We start from the raw sequence: 11,093 nt of genomic DNA on the forward strand, positions 1-11,093 counted from the left end.
CAGCAGATTTTCTGTTGATTTGAACGAACTATTTGTAGGAGTAGAATTTGATGTAACAAATATCCCTTCGGCAATCTCAGTAGTTTTGGCCTCGATGATGGGAATACCCTCGGAAATACCACTAACGGTCGCGTTAACGTCAACCAACTCATCGTACAACAGTTCCAATTCGTCAGAATTGCGGTTCCGCAGTATGTTTGAATCATCAATGGCAGGCAAGTTGTCGCAAATGGGCGATGCTCTATTTCGATTCGCTGCTGCCGTTAACATATCGTGAACGGTATTACGACTTGGATTCACACCTAATTTTTTGCTGGACTTTTTCGTTGAAGGATTCAGCTGATTTTTACCAGTCTGTCGATTTTGTATATGATTTTTTAAATGTCTTTTGAAGTTCGAGATGATCCATCTCTTCTCTTTGCCATTCTCAGTACTACATTTTGTGATTGTGACGTAATTATTTTCGCAAAAGTACATTTAATTTTCGCTGTGTAGGTGAAGCTGACTGGTAGATTCTCGCCATCGTATTCGTCTACTACTGATACATTGACAGATGGTTTATCCGCAGCTGATAATCTTCTTCTATTTTCTTCACTAAAATTTTCGTCTCCACTCAAAGATTTCAGGTACCCCTGGACAAGCTCTGTTAATTTTTTTGTTTCAGATTGAATGTCGATCGCTGAGTGCTTTGTGATATTCGGCTGCTCACAGGACCTTATGACTTCAGTATTTTTTGCTCTAGAGACTGAATCCGTGTGCCTAAGGCAATTTTTCATCGCGGCAGTTTTCGGATGGGTCGAGAGCTGACTGCTATTTGCGGAGCTATTTGACCTCGTATTTGACTCAAGTTTGAAATAATCCAATGGTTTAGTTTTCACGTAGTCAACTAATTCTTGTATCAAATGCTTATCCCCAACAACGAACTGAAATTTATTTGGGACTTGATGAAATACACCGTAGTATTCTTTTTTATTGTGGTACGGTTCGATCAAGTCGATCATTGTTTCGCGTACGAATATCTCTAATCCCACAAGCGTTTCCTTCGTAATATGCCTGAATGATAGTGGATTGGCCAGATTGTTCAAATGTAAGATGTTTTTCAAATATTTGGGTATAAATGTACCCAAATCGTTCTCCAGTTTCTCCCAGAAATGATTTATCAGTAAATCTTCTTTGTCATCAGGTTTATTCTCCTCCACTTCATCGGAGTGGTCTAATCGAGGGTCTAATACGATATGCGAAGTCTTCAGCGAATTCGAACATTGCGATTGGTTTTGAGCTCGGGTTTGAGACTGAAAAAAATGGACAATTCCTGGATGTATTCAAGAATGATCACGGAGTGCCAGATTGCACTGTTTTTTATTCACACCTACGACGAGAAATTCGGTTTCAGATTTTGAAAAAAGAAGAGATTTAGCTTTCGTTTTGCCTGCACTATTCTCGACAATATTTGGGTGAATCCTCCACCATCATATTTTCTGCTCTGTTTAAAAAACTGCTGGACTTGGTGAAAAATTAATAATAAAAAATAGGTTCACTTTAAATAATAGCTTTTAAATACAGAAAAGACCACATTTTTGCGAAGTCCACGCTGGACGTACTGACAGGGAAATAATTCACGGAATTGATATGCATATAGGCTTGTGAAATATTTGTGATTCATCTAAATTAATGAGAATTAACTGAATTGACAGAAATTAACTGAAATAATGAGAGTCAACGGAGATATGACTAAATTATGGAAAATTAACTCAGTGATTTGAATTAGTTTGGATTCGTACCAGAATTATCTCTTTACAAAGTAAAAAATTAAATTGAAATGAAAACATTAGGTCGAATTGAAGAAAATCAATTTCAATTAACCAGAAACACAGAAGAATGAATTGAATATTTTTCAACTCGCTTGAATTAGAGTGAATTATCAAGAATTATCGAGGGAAAAAACTGGAATTCATTAATTTAAATAAATTAGGTTGAATTGAAAAAATTTATTTGGAATGAAAAAAATTAAATTGAATTACATGAATTATTCGACTCAAAAAATTATCATTTCACTCAAATCTCGACTTACTTATCCCTCGGGACGTACCCCCTCAATACCGCCCTCAATAGTTCTTGTAAACATCCCTGCGAGTCAAGATTAGAAGCTCGGTTAAACGACTCTGAAGTATCTTGTATTTTTTTCAGCTTAAGAAATATTCACAACCGCCGTGCTTTTTACTTTATCTTTACATTTATTTCTTTCATAATTAATTCATTATTTTATTTAGTTATTTCTAAAAAGCCTAACAGATGTCTTAATCACCTAGGCATCAACCGAGTAAAAGATACCTCAAACAGTAACGACCAACAACTCGTATTTTTTATTTAACTTACAATAATGTCAGGTAACACGAAACAATCTCTCCTAAATCTTTGCTTTAGTTGGAATCCGATTTGAATTTATTCTCGAATTGATTAATACCGAAACTTGACAAAAGCTTACCTTATTGCAATCATCGACAAGCTCGTTGTGTCCTCGTTTGTCAATGCCGATGGGGGTTACTTTCGAATCATTCGGTTTATTGCCACTATCATTTTTACCCGGAGAAGCCATTTCGGTTGTGATATAATCGAAATATATTATCGCTCTATCGCCAACACTATTCACAAGTTTTAACAAAGATTTTTCACTCGTTTTGAGTTCTACGCTTACTTTGTTAGGCTGTGTGTCTACACTGGACGACTCAATCGGCTATTGAATACACATTGTGAATTTAAGCTCGTGTTTTCGCCCGCGTTTATGCTTACTAACAATAAGGCATTTCGTCGTTATTCCATCTGACTTCAAAGGGATTACAATGTAATTTCGTAGGATTTCGGCATGATTTCTGAGTGATTTTATATGATTTCAATGTGATTTCGGATGATTTCAACGTGATTTTGTCGCGATTTCAGCTGACTCTGAATCATTTCAATTGATTTTAATTGATTTCAATTGATTTTAGTTGATGTCAGCTGATTTCAGTTGATTTCACCTGATTTCAGTTAATTACAGCTGATTTCGAGTGATTGCATGTACGACATCAAGTGATTTCATACTGATTTTTAGAGACTACCAACTGATTTCAAACAGAAGTGTACAGCTGATTTCGGGAATGAGTAACCCCTCGCCCTGTTCGGTTACATGCCCAAGTTTTATTCATTAGAAATGATAACTTCTTTCGCAGTCCTTGTTGCACAAAGGAATACTTGGGTATAGTGTAAGTGCGCAATACGGGTCGTAGGTGAGTATGTATACGAGCCGAAGACGAATATTGCAAGTACACGAGGCAAACAGACCATTGCCTACTTGTTGCACACGATTCTTCATATAACAAGAGTATGTTACGCGTTTTTTCACGAAGCATGAAATTGAGGTTAGGGTCGCAGAATGTGAGACTCGTTTGATGTGTTTTTCCGTGATAGCGCATGCACGCAGTACTGAAAAGACCATTGTTAAGTCCTAGGGTTTGGAAGTGGTCTTTTCAGTACTCCGCATATGCGCATTCGCAGACTTACACGAGCGTTATAGAAACGGGTGGTTTGTGTACGGAAAACACGCGTAAAAAAACACGTGAAACATGCTCGCATTAAATAAAATGTTTTTCCAGCGCCCAAACTATTCATAGTACAAAGTCGTGCCCATGGAGACTATTATTCAGAATGCCAAGATGTACAACATATAAAAAATCCAGACGATCCCAACCGAACCTAATTCCCATAAGATTATTGCCGGGTTCTTTATTATTTTCTTCGAATGCACTCAAAATTAATGATTTTCAGGTGATTTGATATTGATTGAGCAGTACAATATGGAGAACGCACCTGTTGAGATGAGACTCGGGGATATTCCAATAAAATTTGATAACGTAGATCAGGACTCATTTTATAAACTTATCGGCATTGCGAGATTTAAGGGGAAGCAACAAATGTTGAGAACATCCGATCCAGAAGACAGTGTCGGACACTACACAGCAGTGTGTTTGTGAAATGGGCGGTGGTACGAGTTTGACGACCTAAGTACTCGAATCAAGCCACGCAATCCTAACTTCCGATCTCGAGTCGTATTATTAATATATGTTAAAACTCAAGAAGAATAAGGCATCTGGCAATAGATGTATTAATATCATTTCTCTGGCCTTTCATAATTAATTTCGGAATGTAGCGGAAGCAGACCGAAATTACCGGAATTTATCGAACGTGGAATAAAGGTTTTATAGACAACCGGGATTATTTGAATGTTCGAATACTAGAATAATACTACAAATACTAATCAAGATTGTTTATGAGAGCTTCTCCCCACTTCTGATAAATTATGGTAACTCCGTTTTGATTCCGACACGTCCCGATTGCTTCGTTTCGGTTCCGATACCTTCCGACGGCGTCGTTCATGTTTGACACAACAAAAATTATCCTATCACTGACATCGTAAACAGATTCAGAACGCGTCAAGAAACGATGTACAAAAATTTGAATGTAATCAGGGTTCATTCTACACAAATTATGTGATGTGAGGGCACCGTAAAACACTTTGCCTGGGCGGTGCTCCTATGGAGTCTTTGAGTCTTTGGCGGATGAGATTTTGCTGACAATCATTTATTCGGACTGTCTGTTACGTTCTGAGAGGAACGCCACGAGTCGATTATGATTCACTGCGTGATTTTGGTTAATCTCTTGACTTACGTAGTTAATGTTCGGAAATCTGCTGATCAGCTCCTCAGCTCTTCTCGTTCGGCTCAATTAATTCTGAGAGTTTGTAAGGTAATTAGGCTCGTGCCAACCATCACTATGCGTAATTGAAATAATTCTCTTTACACAACAATTTAATTTAGAATAGACATTTATTAATAATCAACAATCTCCGTCAACTGCTCAGTTGAATTTACAATGGTTAATAAACTGGTGTTTTGCTTATCACAATCACAACTGTTATTAAATCTTCGAGGTTCTGAGTTTGACTTTATTCACTGAGTCTAAACTTTTCTATAATTTCTGGATTAAACTCTGTTCTAAAGTTGTTCTGCTTTCTATGACGTCTAAAACTGTTCTCTTTGATGTCTGGATTTATTCTGATCTAATTTGAATTAGGGTTGAGAAAAGAGGTGGAAAAAGTAGGAGGAGTTCGAAAGGGTTACAGTTTCTCGCGGGTCTAGGAAGATTGGATGAGGATATTAATTAGTATGGGGGTAAAGTTTCTGATTAGTGCGTAGGATCTTGGCGGGGAATTAGCGTGAGGTGGTTGGTTTAGAAAGCAAGCGGCGATACGCTAATTGGCCGCGTGATCATTAAATAAGGGCGCTATTCCTAATTCTGAGAATAAGGCTTCTTTATCTGAGAGCTATTCATGACTTCTCTTCCCACGTTTCCTCTGTTTAGTCTACTCGACTATCTTTATTGAGTGATAATTGCAAATATTATTGACTTGAATTATTGCAGGTGTTTATTACTTTGAGTTATCGCAAGTTGTGACGTTGCACCCCGCGTGCACGTCACAATAAGCCCCAAACCCGCGAAGCGGGGCCGAACAAGGCCGAAGTGACTCTTGTGCTAACTTTGACGAGAGACGGAAGCTCCAACGACGCCACGTCCACACTGCAGAAAAGGTCAGCTGATCAGCATTTTGCCCCTCTGTGCAACCACCACGCCAATCACCTCCTCCTCCCGCCACCACATCGCACCACTGCATCCTCACCAGATCTCCCTCTTCCCCACACACACCCCCACATACCCACACACTCGCACGCACACTCTCTTACTCACACCATCATTTATACCTAATCATTAATTTTAAGGAATTAGATTTAAGAGAACGCTGACCGGCTGGGGCATGACCAGCCGCCACGCGGGACCAACCCCATTGTTATTTAGTGAGTAAGATTCGCCGAACAAGACCAAATACAGACTCAGTTTTGTTTTCTACGAACCCGGCACGTAAATTGACTCACCCTCATCTCTCGTCTCCCTCCTTTCTTCCCCAAATAAGTGCGAGGTTCACCCCTCGTCACAAATTGGCGCCCAACGTAAATCACCCACATTAAGTCCCAAAAATCGAGACGAGAAACGACACAATACACACAAATTAATCAGTCTAACAAATTGGAAGCACGACGAGAATATTCGAGACATTTGAAAAGGATCGGTTAAAATCACACATATACACTAACACACAGAACCAAAACAAAACAATGTCGCACAGAAGACACAGCATGCCGCACGGCTCGGCACTCGACGACACAGGCACACACACCCGGGCGCGAAACCAAAACAATACGGTACACAGCGACGCGCGCGAAACCCACACACAGGCGAGATGACGCACACACAATACCCATATTATCAGCGTATGCAAGTTCACGAACCATTTCGAGACGACGGAAACATAATGAACCACGAGTTAAGCCTATTAGATGCACCTATAAATGAACCGATTAGCGAATCACTGCACAGCACACAGATTCAACCGAGACGAATCGAACCAATACCCCTCATTAAGAATCTCACCACTACACGAACTCAGCCACAGAACCATCCAGTCACAAAACAGACTAACACACCCAACAATAGGCGCGGATACATTTATGGGCACAAACAATCTCAACCTAGCAGGAATTCGTAACCTGATCAACTCTGACGAATCGCGACGATATGACACACAAACAACACACCACAGACATAACCAACCAATAAACACATACAACACGAGCATGAATAATACACAACAGTCAATAATACCCATGCGAACCATACAAACGTGGAAAATATCATACGCAGGGCGAACAAACGAAAACGCATACGAATTCATAGAAAACCTAAGAGATTTACAGACAGGATACGACATGACGGACAGACAACTAATAGACAATTTAACCCCGATCTTAGATGGAGACGCGAAAAACTGGTACCGCTTAAACCGCGGAAAATGGCAAACACGGGCGCAATTCGAGGTCGACCTACTATACACATTCCAGGACTCACCTTTCAGAGACAGACTAGAACACAAAATAAGAAATTACATGCAGGGACAATTCCAAAAAATCACACCATATCTCATCGCAATAAGAACACTATTTATGCAACTCATACCCCCATACCCAATACACAAGCAACTGGACATAGCATACCGGAACATGAGAATAGAATACAAAACGTATATAAAACCATACGGCTTCGCAAACTTCGACCAACTAGAAAACGCGGCGAAAATGTGGGAATCAAACGTAGAATGGGAAAACACCAGACAACAAACGATTAGATCGCAAACACCAAGCTCCCGCCAACAAAACTACACAGCAGCATACCAAAACACAAACACATTCACACCACGGATAGCAACACACATACAAACACGAGCAGCATTATTACCCACACCAAACATACCACCAGCGTTAACCTACAACCTACCAACGAACCGCCAAGCACAGTACAGACCACCGTACCAACACATCCAACCACAGACAAATACAAACACAGCAATAAGCAGAGGCTTTAACTGCAACCAAACAGGACATTTCAGACGAGAATGCCCACACACTCAAAACCAGGGAAACGAATAAGGGAACACCTAAACAGGGTACAGGTAGCTCCCGGAAACAACAACACCAACACACCCGATTACACAACATACACATTACACAATAAACACATGACCCAAGATTTCACGTGCGAGTGGATATGATAGGCTTCGAATTCAACGCGTTAATAGACACAGGCTCATCTCACTCATATGCAGGCGCGGAAACCATCAAACTAATACACAAAGCACAAATAGACATATACGACACACCGAACAGAACACTGAGCACAGCGAACGGCTCCAAAACACCTATAAGCGGAGCTACAATGCTGCCATTGCGAATCGGCAAGGTCACAAAACTCATACATTTCGGCACCGTAACGACACTCGCAGAACCATGCATTCTCGGCGTAGACGCATTAACAGAGTTCGGCATGATAATTAATTACGAAAAAAATACATGGTCAATAGCGGAGCAACCAGAATTAAAATACAACATCACACGCAACCCACAGAAATTACCAACACCAATCGAAACAACCACACGAGAACAGGCAACACAAACACACACTCCACAACCAATCACCCACGACCAAGCATCACAAACACACACAAAACAAGCGAAAGACACGGAAAAAGTACAACAGGCGGAAGCAAAAATAAAAAAGACACAAACAGAACCAAGAAAAATACTAACCGCACGGAGATCGCGAACAAACTCAACACAAATCCACACGCTGGGGCAACCGGAAGAAAAAAATAAAACAAGAAAAGCATTATTACCCACACCGAATTTCCCGCCGAATCCAAATTTATACACACAAACGCACCCAACATAAATCCACACGCAGGGAAAACCGGAAGAAAAAAATAAAACAAGAAAAGCACTATTACCCACACCAGACTTCCCACCGGACCCGAACCTGTACACACAAACACACTCAACGCAAAGACACACACAACCACCAGAAACACAAGCATGCGCCGGCATACAGGAGCTCACACAAACACAACACACACAATTACAATCAATAATACACGAGAAATCATCACACCGCCGGGACAACTAGGCCTCACTCACTTGATCAAACACAAAATAGACACACAAGGACACGCACCAATAAAACAACGATATTACATGGTATCACCGAAAATACGGGAAGCAATTAACGAGGAGGTAGAAAAAATGCTGAAAGAGGACGTAATAGAGCCCTCGAACAGCGAATGGTCAAGTCCAATAGTTATGATCAAAAAACCGAATAATACATACAGATTCTGCCTAGACTTCAGAAAAGTGAACTTAGTATCCCGGAAAGATGCATACCCGTTACCATACATGACAGCAATACTAGACAAATTACGACAAGCACAATACATCTCAAAAATAGACTTGAGCCAAGCATACTTCCAAATACCGTTAGACGAGAACAGCAAACACATAACAGCATTCACAGTACCGGGAAAAGGGTTATTCCAATTTAAACGAATGCCATACGGCCTATCTGGCGCACCCGCGATATTCCAAAGACTACTCGATAAACTAATAGGCGCGGACGCGAAACCATATGCATTCGCATACCTATACGACATCATTATAGTCACACAAACATATAAGGAACACATACACAGACTCGCACACATACTAGACAGAATAACAAAAGCAGGATTAACAATAAATCCAGGAAAGTGTGAATTCGGGCGCTCACAAGTTAAATACCTGGGATACATCATAGACAAACACGGCCTACACGTAGACCCAGACAAAACACAACCAGTAACAGACTACCCACAACCAAAAACAAGCAAACAGGTACGGAGAATCATAAGCATGGCCTCGTGGTACAGACGCTTCATCCCAAATTTCGCGGAAATGATCGAGCCACTAACCCGATTACTGAAAAAAGAACAGAAATGGGAATGGGGAAAAGATCAACAACACGCATTAGACACAATCAAACATAAACTCAGCACGCCACCCACACTCACATGTCCAGATTACACACAAACATTCACACTATAAACAGACGCAAGCGGTACAGGCCTCGGCGCCGTGCTAACGCAATCCCTCGATGGCGAAGAACACGTCATCGCATACGCCAGCCGAGCGTTAAGCGAGGCGGAGCGCAAATACTCGACAACGGAGGGGGAATGCTTAGCCGTCGTATGGGCCATCAAAAAATTTAGACCGTACGTAGAAGGGTACAAATTCCGGGTCATCACAGACCACGCAGCTCTAAAATGGCTCAGGGAACTAAAAAACCCGACCGGACGACTAGCGAGATGGGCACTAGAGCTTTTAGAATACGACTTCGAGCCGGAACATAGAAAAGGAGCTACGCACCACGTACCCGACGCACTATCACGACTACACGAACACGAAGAAACCACACACGCAATAATAGACAACACAGACAAATGGTACACATACAAAAAGGCACAAGTACAAACACGACCAGAGAAAAACGAAGCATGGCGAATTCGCGACAACAACCTATATTTCCATACACCAGATCCACTACACTCAAACGTTTTACCCGACACAAACCTATGGAAATTAGTAATACCAAAAAATAATATCACACAAATATTACACGAAAACCACAATACACCGCAAGCAGGACATTTAGGGATAGAAAAGACATACCAACGCGTAGCAAAAGAATACTACTGGCCCGGCATGTACCGCGACATAGTCAACCACGTACGCAAATGCGGAACTTGCCAACGGACAAAAATCATACAAGCAAAACCGGCAGGACTCATGGGACTAAGAATAATTGAGGAACCGTGGACAGTGGTAGCATCGGATATAATGGGACCACTACCACTTTCAGAAAACAAAAACCAATACATAACAGTATTTCAGGACTTGTACACAAAATGGGTAGAGATGACGCCGATGAAGAAAGCAAATGCACAAACAGTAGAACGCGCACTCCACTCTCACGTAATATCACGCTGGGGAACGCCACGCATCCTATTAACAGACAACGGTACACCATACATTAACAAACTAATCCGCGAACTCACACAAAAATTCAACATCAGACACACCACAATACCCCCATATCACGCTCAAGCAAACTCGGTAGAACGAGTAAATCGTACAATCAAAACAATGATTCAGGCATACATAGACAATGACCACCGCGAATGGGACGCACACCTACAAGACCTACAATTCGCACTAAACACATGTACACACACGTCAACCAAACACACACCAGTATTCCTCAATCTAGGCAGGGAATTAAACCCAACCCAATGCATGAAAAAACAGTTAGAAGATGACAGGGAAATAGAAGCACAGGAAACAGACAAATGGACAGATCATTTAAGACGATTACAGACGCTCCGCGAGGAAGTACAAAGACACCTGGTGGAAGCAAACGAAAAACAAGCACACTATTACAACAACGTAGACGTAATATCAAATTTAAGGTGGGAGGTAGAGTACTAAAAAGAAATCACACGCTCTCATCCGGAGCAGATAGAGTTGCAGCTAAACTAAACAAACGCTTCACAGGTCCATTTATAATCACAAACAAAATTTCACCAA

The sequence above is a fragment of the Diprion similis genome, chromosome 10 (genome assembly GCF_021155765.1).
Source record: "Diprion similis isolate iyDipSimi1 chromosome 10, iyDipSimi1.1, whole genome shotgun sequence".
In the NCBI taxonomy this organism is placed as follows: domain Eukaryota; kingdom Metazoa; phylum Arthropoda; class Insecta; order Hymenoptera; family Diprionidae; genus Diprion; species Diprion similis.